Consider the following 15,549-nt stretch of genomic DNA (forward strand, 5'->3'; position numbering starts at 1 on the left):
GTTTTTGTCCTGTGGCAAACTCCTCCCCTTCACTGACATCACTGCTGATACCACCCATTACCTCAGAGTCAACCACACTCCCATTGGTAAAAAGACCATTTCTTCTTAGTTTACCATTAGCCGTGCCCCTCAACAGAGGAGGACTGGTTTTGATTAGATGATTATGGCAGTGAACCTCTTTCCTATCCTCAGAGATTTCTCTCCCCAATCCCTCAAATGTTACACCTTTTTTATTTTTTGTCTCCAGACTCTTTCGTTTAATAATGATACTTCTTGTTTTTTCTTTCCTGACTTCCTCCTTTTTCCCAGTCTCATTTGGAATGTGGCCATTTGGTGGCATAATCACTTTGTTTTCTGATTGATTGGTAAAGGTGTCCATACGTTTGGCATCCAGCTGTAGTTGATTCTTTCGTATTGCAGGTGATGTTTGCACCCCAACATTACACTGATGAGTCAGTGTCAAGGCAGCCATACTTCTGGTCCCATTGGCCAATGTCCTCCAACCACGTGTCCCTACCAGGGCAGGCTCTTCGAGAACTGGTACAGGGGTGGTGTGATCAGCTGCCCTTCTACCCATCTCAAGTATAACTTGCTCAGGCAGGCTTGAGTGGAAATCAGTGCATTTGAAAGTGTGCTGCACCTGAAAGGGAAGAAGTGGATAACTCTTGAACTGACTGATCAAAGCAAACATTAGGTCTTAAAGTCACATGTGAATGTAATAAATGTTAGGTTATAAATAACACATGGGTCATTCTCAGGAAACGCTGACATTTGTTCCTGAAATAAATAAAAGAAAATTATATATATATATATATATATATATATATATATATATATATATATATATATATATATTATTTATTTATTTATTTATTTATTAATGATAGCTACATAATTTACAGTCAACATGCTTTATGATATAAGTGTAAATATAATAATATACAGTAGTAATCATAAAGGCTGTAATGGAAAATGTACCTATTTGAAACATGTGGTTAAATTTTTATTGACAACAGAAAGTGAGGGACAAACTCAAGCAAAATTTAGCTTGAATTATTATTTACTTTATTCTGTGTAACCCATTAAAATATAATGCGGATGATTAGGGACGTTGCAAAATAGTCTCTAATAACGCTTAATAATTCATAAGAGATGGCGAAATCGCAAGATATTGTATGACTAGTGTTGTCAAAAGTACCAGTTCTTTGGTACCAAGTCAGTGCTAAAATAAAAAAGATGTAAAGATGTAAAGTGTTTTTGCAGTACCGATAGTACAGAGCACCGATTTAATTCGATACCCACACGCTGTCTGATTGACACACAACTTTCAAATGCTCACACGCTCATTTGAGCATGTATTACACCTTTTACACTGAAATGGACAATTAATCAAATTAAAATCTTAATTTGTCCTAGTGTGATTATAAAAAACGTGAAAGGCTGCAATCTTAGTCTACTTTCGAGCTGCGTGCTTTAAATTAATGTGTGAAGCAGACTGCTCATAAACTGGAAACTCCACAGACATTGAGAATCATTTGCATTGTATAAGATGACAGAGCAGAGCACTATTCCACTGTGAAGCACGTATTACATGTGGACTATATATTTAGATAATTAAATCACAGCATTTGCGCTTTAACGATTACACAGGGCCATGTAGCAAACTATTTATCCATCAGAAGAAGTAATGAAGCTTCTGTCAAAACCACATGTCAAAATAAAAGCACGATTCAAACTTAAAGCTTGGCCCCTGAATTTGAAGAAATTGCAACAGAACTGTATTACAACTGTATAGTAAAATGTAAAATTCACTGTAGTAGGAGTAATAATAATAATAATATAAATAATGATTAATTAAAAATAATAATTATGATAAAAATTTAGCAGTATTTTACAGGCAAGAGTGCTTTTATACTGAATAAAAGTTTGTAAAAAATTGCAATGGTGTGATGAAAATTAATTGTTCTATTTATTTATTTATTTATTTATTTTTGCTTGTTAAAAATTTGTAAAAGTTCTTAGAATTAATTTGATTAGATACCATTTTGATGATGAAATTAAATTAAACTTTAAAACATGGAATTCTGGAAAAAATATTTGTAAAATTTCTGAGAAATTTTCAGTAGGGCCCTGCTTAAAAACACTTGAGCAATGCATGCTTAATTGAGAAGCATTTGAAGGAAACATGCATATCTTTAAATATATTATTTACATTAAAATGTAACTTTAAATAGGCTAAAGTTTTGTGTTCAATAGTACATTACCATATTAGCACATTTTTGCTGTGGTATTGAAATTGGTATCGAGAACTTTAAAATTTCACTGGTATCAGTAACGACTATTGAAAGGGATTTTTATTCCCACTGAGATCAACCAATCAACAAACAGAATAACAAATCGATACAATACAGAAATCAAGTTTTAGCTAGCCTCCTATCCAACACTTTATTTTAAAATGTGAACAAATTTGATTACTCATTCCATATTTTTATGCAATTATTTTGTCAATTATTATGCAATACAAATGAATGGTGAATGTCAATAGCCAGTAATATGCTTACCTCATCTCATTACAAACCCCAATGTTTAGAGTTTGGGTAAGTACTTAGACTTAATGGTTACATGTGTAAGTTTGGATTCTAGGGGTTAATTTAAGGAAAAATTTTATTAACATGGTTTGTTTATTTTTCTCAATGGGAGTAAAAGACTTGCAATTTTGTCATCTCGTAGGCCTATATCATGACTTGTCATGGCTTTTTAACATTTAAACATTAAATTTAAAGCTATATTTTCAAATGTGCCTTGCATTATATACACACAGAATTAAATCTATCAAATAATGTGACTAAGTTCAGTATCCTGTAAATTACAGTTTTTCTGAATTGCTAAAACACTAAACCCCATTCTCTGAACCAAATGCTCAGTGGCCTAAACCCATTTGTTGAATCAGTCACTCTTTTTGCAAAACACATTCTCACTCACTAAAACACATTTCACACTGTAATGCACTTGTGTTGCAAAATGGTAAACACTGGCAGCAAAAGTTAAACACAACTACAACACAGTTGTCGTTTACACACAAAGACTAAAAATTGTAAACACTTTTTTCTAATGATGCTGAGGCAGAATGAATCTCACACTGACTTTGATTTTGCAGTTGCACAACATTTTTGAGTTTACTGTAATATGTATTTTATTTAGTGTTCATTGTTCTTTGGGGTTTTGCAGTTGGACTGCAGTATTTTTACAGTATGCTAGAGCTGATTATACAGATATTCAATACTTTATTACTTGCAGTACTTACAGTATACAATATATTCACTGTACTACTGTAAGTTGTAATCAGTGTTGGGTAAGTTACTCTAAAAAAGTAATTGATTACTAACTACTACAGTTTTTTTCGATTGATTTTACACATTTCTCCAAACGATAGTCAATGCTCTCAAAACAATTCACACAGCTGATGAAACAGACACTCAGATTTGCAGAACAATTTAATTTCACTGTATAATGAAGCAACATATTCTTTCCTGATAATGCATTTATTAAAACTAAATAATAACACCAAAACTATAGATGTGTTCTCTATTGAATTCATAACATTTTCAGCTATAGACACAACTCTATAATTGAAATAACACATTTATCATAAAAATCTGAAGTTTTCATAAAATGCCTCTAAATTTGTAGTTGCCCCTGCTCTTCCTCTGGAAGGATGATGAAGAAGTTTACTGAAAAAAAAAAAAAAAACAACAAACAAACCAAAAAATAGCAGTCTTGCTAAATTGTATGGACCTAAGGCAGCACTATAAGCACAGATGGTACAGTAACTGTGGACACTGATTTACTGGCATGCAGAGGAATGGCATTTCCCCCTCTTCTTTTTTGTTGAGATTGAAGTCACTGTAGATCTGCTCACATTAGGCTGAACACTTTGTATGTCTCAGAGAGACCGTGATTCATAATATGATAAATTAGAAGAACTATCAGGTCATTTGAGCCTCTTCTGTGTCTTCTTTACTCTTCCACCCTGCTGTCCTCTTTCTCTCTGCTCACCATCATTACACCATCTCCATTTGGTCTTCCTCAACTCTTTCAATGCAGTGCTCACCCCTGAAAGAGTTGAGAACACTTTCTCATCTCTTCTTCCTTCTATTTTCTCTTCCTTTACCCACTCTACCTCTTCTCATTTTGCACCTCTTCTTTGTGTTGTTCTTCCTCTTCTTCTTCTTCTTCCTCATTATTTGTTTGCTCTGAATTTTCATATTTGACCCCTTTTATAGATAGCAAAGTCATGACAGTTGTGTGAAAATTTTTGTAAATTGCATTTTCTTTGCTGTGTGCATTACTAACACAGCAGATATCAATATGAAGGCATTTGACAACCTGACATGTGCATTTAAGAGTATGACTTTAATTTAGTTGTTTGTATTAACTGTTTTGAAAGCATGAATTTTAGATCAGAGAAATTTGTATGTAGTGTTTCGAGAAAATTAGGAAAATCGAGAAAAATGCACAGTCTGTTTAGGACAATTACAAAGTGTGTTGAGAGCAGTGACATGAGTTTGGAGAAATGTGTAAAATCGATCGAGAAAAACTGTAAATACATCTTTTTCAGTGTAATTAGATAACTGTACTAATTTTCTGTCTGAAAAGTAATTGCATTACTTATTACTAATTACTTTCTAAAACCCTTATCAACCTCGACCAGATGAAAAATATAAGATGAAATTGTTCTTTTAATTCTTTCAAATAAATCATATCATATCAAATCAAATAAATTATTCATGAACTAGCCAAAGAATGTGCGGGGCCTGCATTAAATAAGAATACATACATTTTAACATTTCAATTTTAAATTCACTATTGTTTTATATAAAATTGTTCTATAGTCTATACAGTATTTAACACAATTACATCAGAAGTAAATGGAATTAAATTACTGACAAATTAAGAGTAATGCAAAATGAAAAAGTAATTTAATTACAGTAATTAATTACTTAGTAATGCATTATACCCAACACTGGTTGTGATTACTATACTTTTTTGACAGTAATTGCAAAATGTGTCTACTATATACAATAAATATTCTTTCTGTAACTACATGCCCTAGATGCTGTGTTCTCGATTTTCTGATGAAGTGTCTAATGAATGCTCTGTAGTGTTTATATACTAACTTGCTGTGCATAAGATCTGAAAGCATTGTTTGATTTTGAGCACAGTTGAAACGGCTTTGAAGCGATTGGTTGATTTTGACAGAAGAGTCAGGGGTTTTGTGAATGTAGATTGAAGATTTGGTTGTTTGTTTAAAGTTTTAAGAAAATGGGCGAAGGTTTCAAGAAATGTGTTTTAGCAATGCAGAAAAACTGTAATATTAGTAGTAAATTATGGGGGCACACATAGCTCACACATGGCACACAAATGGCACCATCTTCTGAGAATGACCCACATACAAAAACTGCAAATGTCAACCATCTGCTACTGCATGTAATTTAGTTTGAAATAAATATTTCAGGTCATTGGATGAAAAAGCAGAACCACAAAAGCAGACGTACAATCCATTATGAGAGGTATGATGCCAACAAAAAATCATTGCAATGCTTCAATAATGGCAGTGCTGTTGCATAGCACATACAGTAGCCTTAAAACAGAATACACAAAGGAACTTCCTGATTCCTATTTGAAAAGCATAAGCAAAACAGATGAAAGAGAGAACAAAGTGAAATCACAAGAACAGTAAAATAGAGAGAGAGAGATTGTGTGTGTGTGTGTGTGTGTGAGAGAGAGAGAGAGAGAGAGAGAGAGAGAGTGTGTGTATGTGAAAGAGAGAGAGTGAGAGAGAGAGAGTGTGTGTGTGTGTGTGTGTGTGTGTGTGTATGTGTGAGAGAGAGAGAGAGAGTGTGTGTGTGTGTGTGTGTGTGAGAGAGAGTGAGAGAGAGAGAGAGAGTGAGAGAGAGAGTGAGTGTGTGTGTGTGTGTGTGTGTGAGAGAGAGAGAGAGAGAGAGAGAGAGAGAGCGTAATGTGCAATAATTACAACTGTACTCATATTTGTAACATATTTGAATTCCATTACCTCTGATCTATCTGTTCAATAAGGAATACTTAAAATTTTCATGAATATAAAGAAGCTGCAGTCTCCTTGCTGTTGAACAGTGTCAATATGAGTGTGTGTCTATGCCTGTGTGGGTGACTAATTAAATATTTCACACACTGACAAACGTTTTGTTCTGCTCTGACCTGACTCTCCTTTCCACTGCTACACCTGGACCCCTGCCAGCCAGGCTCAGCTGCCCGCTCTCTCATTCAACCCACCTTGCGCACCTTAATAATTTATGCAATCTCTTGACAAAGAGGATATTAATCAGTGACTGACTGTACATTTTCGAATGAACTGCTCTCAGAAAATGCTGCTTCAAAACCGTACGCACGTGTGTATATGTGTGAAATGTGTCAACAAGACATGAAAACTGCACTGTGACTTTCAGCCAAACTTTATCACTTTCTCTTAATCACTTCTTTTTAGCCATTACCACATTTACTGCAAACACTCATGGTGAGGACTTTCTATTGAATTCTATTTTCTTTTTATTCTGAACTAACCCTTCACTTACCCTAAACCTCTTCTTCTTCTTTCGGCTACTCCCATTAGGGGTCACCACAGCAGACCATCCACATATATTTGACTTGGCACAGGTTTTACTTCGGACACCCTTCCTGACACAACCCTCGGTGGCTGAGGGACTCTCACTCACACCTACGGGGCAATTTAGAGACTCCAATTCACTTAATCTTTTTGGATCTGTGGGGGAAACCGGAGCACTGGAGGAAACCTACACGAACACGGGGAGAACATGCAAACTCCACACAGAAAGGCCCATTTGAGCCGATAATGCTAACTACTGAGCCACCATGCCGCACTTACCCCTAAACCTAAACCTCACAAAAACTTGTTAGCATTTTTGCATTTTCATTAAGACAATATTTAATATGTTTATTAAGCCGCTTTCCTCATGGTTTCTGTTGGCTGGTGTCTGTTGGCTTTATTATATATACATAAAAGAAGGAGGACATGGAGTGAGAGTTCTTTGTTAATCAGTGCTTTGGCAACATCGTGCTACTACACAGTTACCCCGATACAGATCATTTGAATTTGGAATTTGAGAGAGAGAGACCAGTTTGTAATCAGTAAGATTAACTATGCCGTGACATATTTGAATTCCATTACATTTGATCTACTGTATCTGTTCAAAAAATAATACTTAAAGTTTTAATGAATATTGAGAAACTGCAGTCTATTTACTCTTGAGTAAACAGCAACAACATAAATGTGCGTGTCTGTTGTTAAGTGTATTTGTGAATTGGTGACAAATTACATTTTGAGAAATTTGATTAAGAAATGTTGCAACCAGGATTTGAACTTGTATCATCCCCATTAGCACCACAGCTCAAATTATCAGCACACATGCACTAACAGCTAGGCCACAGCCCAGGCACAACAACGAATACATTTTAATTAGTAGCTATGATACATCTGGCACAAAATGGATTAAAAAAACAAAAACAAAACAAAACAATACCCATTATTTTGTGCATATACAAGGACTTACCTTCAGTTACGTCTAGAGACCAAAACTCTACACGTTCATGACATATTGCAGGTATTTATCTAGAGGTTTGAATATCCAGAAGCAGTCCTGTTGTCCAGTAAGTGGGGGCAGTGAACAGACTCTTAAAGATGACTCAAATCCATGCACAAGCTTGTGTTCAAACACAGCACCTGCCCTCACACTCACTCCTCTAACTCTCCGCAGACAGTCATCATTGTCCCTCAGATTGGATGCTGTTCAGCTGCTCTCTCCAGAGATGTTTGCTTTTGATTTGCTTTGATTTGCTCTCACCTTCACTGCTGAGGCAGCAAGCACAAAGATGAATTTATCTGTGTCCTCAGCCTCGCACGTACTCTCTCTCTCTCTCTCCCTCTTTCTTAGTCTCTCTCTGAGTCACTTCTCTATCCCTCGCCCTCTCCCTGTCTCAACCTCATTCACATATGTATATCCAGTGCTGGGTCAGAGGCATCCTAAATTCAGCTGAAATTAGGCAGGGAGGGAGGGGGCGAGAGAGAGAGGGGGGGGGGAGAAAGGGAGAGGTTCTGCATGCCAAGGGGCTGTGTTAAAATTACCAACATTACAGAAAATTTGTAGTTAAGGCATGCCTACTTACTGTAAACATTTTTCACAGTGCAATACAATGTTATTTTAAAATGTTTTAAGAAAAAAAGCACAGAAAATAACAAAAATTATGTATTATAAATTTCAAAATCTATAGTTCAGTGGTAACACTTTACAATAAGGTTTATTTGTTAACATTAGTTAACAACATTAGTTAGCATGAACTAACTATGAACAATACTTATTAAGCATTTATGAATTTTAGTCAACATATACTAACACATTTTTTAAATCAAAAGTTGTATTTACTAACATTAGTTAATGTACTATGAACTAACATTGACTAACAATGAAAAATTGTTTTTTTTTATTAACTACTAATATTAACAAAGATTAATAAACTGTGTAAAATATATATCGTTTATTGTTAGTTTATGATACCTAATGCATTAACTATTGTTAATGAATAGAACCTTATTGTAATGTGTTACCTTTTTTTTTTTTTTTTTTTTTTTTTTTGTAGTAGCAGTTTTAAACCTTGTTTAAACCTGGTTAGTTTGTTTAAACCAATTTAAGAGTTATCTATTAAAAACAACATTTTAATAATTCTGATACTTCAGCAAACTCGTGCTTTTCAACAATTGCTAATTCATGACAGTAGTAGCTGTAATTCATTTCACTGTGGAAAACTGTGGCAAAGTTTAAGGGGAGAAGGAATTTATGTTTATATACTGTAGATACTTTGTCAGATTTACACACATCACTACTGTCATGAATTAGCAACAGTTAAAAAGCAAGAGCTGACTTAAGCAAAAGCATGAGAATTTCTTTTTTTAAAGAGAATAAAAATGAAAGTTTAATAGTAAAAGCAAACATACTGTGCTAATTCACAATCATACAATTATTAAGTAATCAAGTAATCAAGGTTTTATCTAAATACATAAAAATAGTTGAAGACATTCAAAATCAAATTATGAAAATCAAGTCAACAGATAAAAAAGATTGTCTTCAGAATGACTTAATTTTGCTCATGTTAATTAATTTTAAAATGCATTATCCATTGCTGCTGTTTGTAAGTTAGATCTGCAAATATCCACAATCCTACTATAAATTGATCAACAATCCACAATGTCAGCCTTTAACAACAATATTATCATCAGACATTCTGCAGTGGTGCAGTCAAAATATCAAACAAACAATAAATCTCTCTCAAAGATTCCGTTGTTTCACTAAAAAATGGGAAGCTAAAATGTAAAGGAGATTTATCAATACTTTAATTAAACATTATAAGAAAAAGAAACCAAAAGATTATCAAAAGGAGACTGTACAGGCATACAATCATTATATAACACAAAATATAGTATGTAAAATTATTATAAAAAAAAAAAAATTTGATGGCAAAGTGTAAGATTAACAACCAGAGTTATGTAGAGTGTAATTACTCGCTGTTACTATAAAGAGCTCAGAAACAAAAGAGCACATCCCTAAGAGTGAATACAATGTGTTTTTAGGGAAATAATACCACTAAGATGAATCATAATTGCACAGATATTTTCCACATATGTAGACACTAAAAAAACAGAATTGTCCATGGCTGTTTTGCTTGCTTAACCCCTAAATGCAAACCTCAGATCTTTAGTGACTTGGGACCTCATTCCACCCCCTTTACCTCATCCATTTTTTTGCCGTTATGCCCCCACTTCTTATGTGTTCTTCAACCTTTCTTTTATGAAAAGTGTAGTAGTGTAGAATAGTGGAAGTAAACTGTGGCAAGTACAACACATGTACAGTCTGACACGGCTATTGCCATTTGAGTGTACAGCTGTAATCCTGTAAGTTGTACATCTATAGACCCAAATGTAAATATGTTTGGTGAAACATAGTCATACATAGCCAGGGTTAGGAGGGTTACTTTTGAAATGTATTCCACTACAGATTACAGAATACATGCTGTAAAATGTAATTTGTAATGTATTCCGTTAGATTACTCAAGGTCAGTAATGTATTCTAAATACTTTGGATTACTTCTTCAGCACTGGTAGATTTTTTCACTTGTTTTCACTATAAAAACTCTGCCAGTACAGTAAGACAAAATACACATGTTAAAAATACATTCTCTGAAAAACCTAAATATCTTATGCAGTGTTGTTTCTAAAACAAGATAAATCAAATTGATCTTGTTTTAAGGATTTTTAGATATTTTTACAGGAAAACAATACAAAAATTATTGTCAAGTTATACGATTTTTGCCCTAATATCAAAGGTCTTACTGGAAAAAAGAAATGATGGTCCAACGTGAATTTTCTTGATAAAAAAATATGATCGTGCCTGGTAACATGTGCATGTAAAATAGCTAGAAATAGCATTTTAGCTTAGCGTAAAGCTGACAATTTACACAAGGTTTATTTCTATTTCTTCTGCTCAAAACTTACTTCAAACTGACTTCTCTGTCTGCTCGTATGAATGTAACACATCATAAGAAAGTGTTTCACCGCTGTTCAAATGCACTTTGGATCGCATAATTTATATGTAGAAATGTTTTCCATCTGAAAGGACTAAATATTAAATGAAACAAATGACAATAAAATGCAAAGTAATCTCTTCAGTAATCAAAATACTTTTTAAATGTAACTGTATTCTAAATACCAATGATTTAAATTGTAACTGTACTGGAATACAGTTACTTAAATTTTGTATTTTAATTACGTATTCCCGTTACATGTATTCCGTTACTCCCCAACCCTGTACATAGCATAGTCGAACATAGCAGTCAGGATAAAAAAATAAATTAAAAAAGGGCTGTTTTGTGTACTTAAACATTCACTGTCATTTAAATCTTCAAAGACAACTTTCATTTAATGAACTAGAACAAGGATGGAAACATCGGTGCAACCTTTGTTGAACACTGAATGTTCAGTAAAATATACTTTAAATGCTTTTTACTTTTACTTTGGTCATATTTAACTTTTTTCTTATTCGTATATTTTGTTGCAGTTGCAGATTAAAATTAGAATGTGCAATGTTATGTGACTACAAAGGGTAAAGTGCTGTCATAGACAGTGTAACCTGGGAGAAGCTTCACTGAAACCAAATCACCCACTTCCAACTGCAGGACAGCTGCATTGGATGCATATCTGTGCTGATTGTGATTGTGCCTGTCCTGCTGATACAATTTTTGCACCATTTTTATACAATAATCTACCCATTGAATTTGCACTTTGAGCACCACACACAGTGAATCTGAAGTAGTAGATTCTTTTAATCGATGCTTTGAAGACACTTTATGAATCAATAATAAATAAATAAATAAACAGGGTCTGCTGAATAACTGATAATTGATCAAAATTAGAATTTGCATTTCTATAAATTCTGTGCAGTTTCCTAGCACGACATGGAGAGTTTCCATTAATCAAGACTGTGGACATGTGGTTGGATTGTAGTTGTAGCCAAAATTGGTGAAGACGTTATTGAATAGTGTGTGTGAATCAGTGTGATTTCTATGTTGTAGGGACCTACATCTTTGTTTTTTCTGTAGTCAGAAAATATTACACCATTCACAGTTCACAGTCCAAGAAGTGATCAGCATACACTTAACATTATATACGCAGATTACACACAACAACAACAACAACAACAATAATAATAATAATAATAATAAAATAATTAATTATAACCGCTATATGAATATAAGACAATCCTTACTTTTTACATTTTGATTATACCAATTTACCTGCATTATCTCTCTTAAACTCTTCCAGCTGGGTTTCACTGATCTTCAGTCGGTCATTCATCCCTACAAGTACGCAAATCATTCATTTTAGCTGATCTCCAAAAAGCATTTTTATTTGTATTTTATGAATTACATTGAATTTGCTCTTTAATCTTTTGTCTTTTTATTACTTTCCATTTTGAAGTGGGAGTGGCTTCTAAAAACACGTTTGAATACCTGCATTCTTTTTTTTTTCACTCCATGTGTTCTACCATTTCTATAAAACAATAAAACAAACATATGAAACACTTTAATACATGTTTGCTGACATATAATTTTGTACAGTATGTTAGCCCATTGAATAGTATAAATACTATATATATATATCTCCTATACTACACAATTTTAAGTACACAATTATTTTAAAGGGTGACAGAAGCAACCATCAGTACTGACTTGCATTATCTTTCATCACCATATCTAACTTGACTCTGAGCTCCACCATCATTTCTCTCACATCCCTCACCTCAGTCCAGATGTTGGGCTGGTTGCTATTTTCTTTGGCCATTAAATCTGCCACCTCAGTTTGTACATCATGGAGCAGCACACAGTACAGCAACAGTAGAGCAACAACCACCTTCATCCTGATAGTCTATGAGAAAAAACTCTTGGGTTTATGGAAACAACAGCTGCCACCTTACATGCTTTGTGGTAGTGAATTATTACTAGTCACTACTGACACAAAATATATCATCCAATCAAATGACAGAATAAAATATTTAAGTGAAGCCAAGTTCTAGGGCTAAAGTTCTATTTGTTCTTCTCAAATGTCATGTGCTTTTGCATTTGTTATTGGTTAAATTCCTCAGAATTTATTTTTAGCCAAAACAACGTGCGTGTGTACGTGCGTATGTGCATGCGCCAGCCAGCCAGCTCTCTTTTAGAAGCTTTTTAAAGAAAAAGTATTGACTTTGTCCTATGTTGTTCTGTATGTAAGAGGTTTGTTATTGTCTATAAAGTGACTGCAGTTTGTTTTGTTTAAAAAATTAAATAAAATAAATATTTCTGGGCAATGCATGATCTCATCCTTCACTCACTGTAAACAGTAATCTCAAATTGTAAAATAAATAAATAAATAAATAGTTTACTCAACTTAAGCTTAAGTTTTACTATTCTTTCTAGTTTTAATTAGTTACCGTTCTCTCTAAATGCTAAAGTTGTCATTAATAAAAACATTTAAGTGGTCCTATAAACAGTACTTGAAATGTCACATTTTGGAATCATAACTCAAATATTTACGTTCTTTAAAATTTGACTTTGAGTACTAATAACTCAAAATTACCAAGTACAAAATTGCGGCTGTGTGGAATACCTATAAGCTCTTGCTCTTGAATAATTTATGTATATTTGGTCAAAACAAGGGAACTTATGTAGAAAAATAATGATTTTTTTAATTTTAAAATGTATATAGTTGCATTTCTTATCACTACTGTTGCTGTATTTTTTGCAAGGGGTGCTGCAATTTTGGTGGACAATTTACACATCATGCACGTGCAACAAGGGCATCAGAGAACCACGTGCCTCCTATGACTGTATGCCCATTGTACAAAGGGGCCTCAGTTTGTTCCTGCGATGCAGCAGATGCCCTAACCACACCCCTGAGTACCCTGAAAGGAACAACCAGAGGCACCTTTCTTCCATCGCGATCACTGTACACACACACACACACACACACACACACACACACATACACACACACAAAACGCAACGGAAAGTTTTCACCTGCAATTAAGTAATTCAGTATGCCAGCCAATGCATTAATTACATTCTACCACACTCAAAACTGTTGTCGTGTCAGTGTGAATGAGAAATAACCATAAAACGCAGAATACATTTTCAGACAAAACAGCTATTAAAATGAACCCATATACTATAATATTAAGCTATTAACAAATGTCCTACCTGTTACTTGAAGACCCCAAATGTGGCCTTGCGCTCAGGGGTGTTACTAATAAATGTCTTCGTGAGATTCTCAATATCCAAGCGATTCATGTTAAACACAAACAAACACCAAAAGATGAAGTTTTTGCTCAGCTGAGGTTTTATCTCCTTCCACAAAGCGACGAATCACAGAACACAAAAGCTCTAACCTGTACTGTTTTATTTTTTGTTATTGAGCACAAAATTCTTCTGAATAAAACAAATAATAATATTGAGGATTGATTAATTTGTTTTTATTCATAAACTGTAATATTACATTATTATTAAACAACAGTAATTATACAATTACACAATTTAATCATAATGTATTGTCAAATTACTGTTTCATTGATAATGATGACTTTTTTTTTTTGTTGTTGTTGTTTTTTGTTTTTTTTTTCGCTTTTGTGCAAATAAAAGGAAAAAAGGGAGACTAAAAAGTCCACTAATATCCATCCCCATCACAAGGGCTCTCTTCAGTTCAGCAGAGCCCTGCCCAAAAGCATGATAAATCTCTCTGAAACAGGACGGCATATTTTATTTTCATATACTGAAAGCGAAAATTGCATTATATATACTGCATAAATACAATTAAATATATGAAATTTATTTTATATTGTTTTCCAGTCTTACTCACTGGGGGGCGCTTCAGCACCCTCAGCACCCGCCTTCCTACGCCTTCCCGTGAAAATTTTGTTGTTGATTTTCTTTGGAATTTCACTGAACAAAAAATATTCACTAAATTGTACAACCTCTCCACGACAATTAACTTATTTCATTTCATTTTTAGAAATTGTGTCTCTATTCATGTAACTTTACTGGCACTATTTCTTAAAACCAAATATGTAGCAGAGAAGATTTGAATGCTGGAGAATAAAACAGCATTACAAAACACAAACCTAGTGTGATGGTAATTGATTGCATTCCCCAGTATATGAAGTACAATTTGTATCGCATGCATCTGTTCAAGTTCTGGGAAGCTACAAAAGTAAATTTGAGCATTCAAGCCATTTTTTTTTTTTTTTTTTAAGAGGATGAGAAATATAAGTGCAGTCAAGTGTTCCAGAACTTTTGACTGATATTGTATACAGTTTTTGTTTCTGCTCAGGTGGCCAATCCCAATAGAAATGAAGGTTTTTTTACACAGCGTTAAGGCTGCTCTGTGCCTGCTCAAAATTCTGTTGAAAGACGCAAAAGCCAGACTAATGTAAGCCTACTCTGAGCCAACACAGCCCCTAGTATCAAAGGCAGTTCTGATCAGGTTCTGTGTAAATGAAATGCAGCATCAGAACAGAACCACTTTTTTTTCATGTTGTCATGATAGAGCATATATTTCATAATTTCATTTCAAATTTAAAGATGTAGCCTATAAATTTATATTTTCATTCATTTCTATATTCATTTTATTCATAACATCATTTATGCATTTGTAACTGTGTAAATGCATTATGCCTGCTCTGAGAAGCATTAAATAGTCTGTATAAATACAACTAAATGGCACTTCAGACACAGCTATCGTGCCTGTAGTGGAATACAGTTACTTATATTTTGTATTTTAAATATGTAATCCCGTTACATGTATTCCGTTATTCCTAACCCTGTTGACCAGTGACATTTTTAGCATGAGTTAAACAGTCCCTGAAATCTAAAGTTTTAAAACATTTAAATATAGTACATGGATTGAAACACTGG

At 33.8% G+C, this 15,549-nt stretch overlaps 1 long non-coding RNA gene across 1 annotated transcript; it reads right to left on the bottom strand.

Annotated features, from left to right (window-relative positions):
• Positions 1 to 11,413: 11,413 nt before the first annotated feature.
• LOC127433022 (uncharacterized) lies at positions 11,414 to 12,555 on the bottom strand. Its single transcript, XR_007895824.1, has 3 exons — positions 12,404 to 12,555; positions 12,115 to 12,154; positions 11,414 to 11,961 (listed from the first exon to the last, which is right to left on the bottom strand). It is a non-coding gene; the product is annotated as an uncharacterized LOC127433022 (long non-coding RNA).
• Positions 12,556 to 15,549: the final 2,994 nt, after the last annotated feature.

The sequence above is a fragment of the Myxocyprinus asiaticus genome, chromosome 42 (assembly GCF_019703515.2).
Source record: "Myxocyprinus asiaticus isolate MX2 ecotype Aquarium Trade chromosome 42, UBuf_Myxa_2, whole genome shotgun sequence".
Taxonomy (NCBI): Eukaryota; Metazoa; Chordata; class Actinopteri; order Cypriniformes; family Catostomidae; genus Myxocyprinus; species Myxocyprinus asiaticus.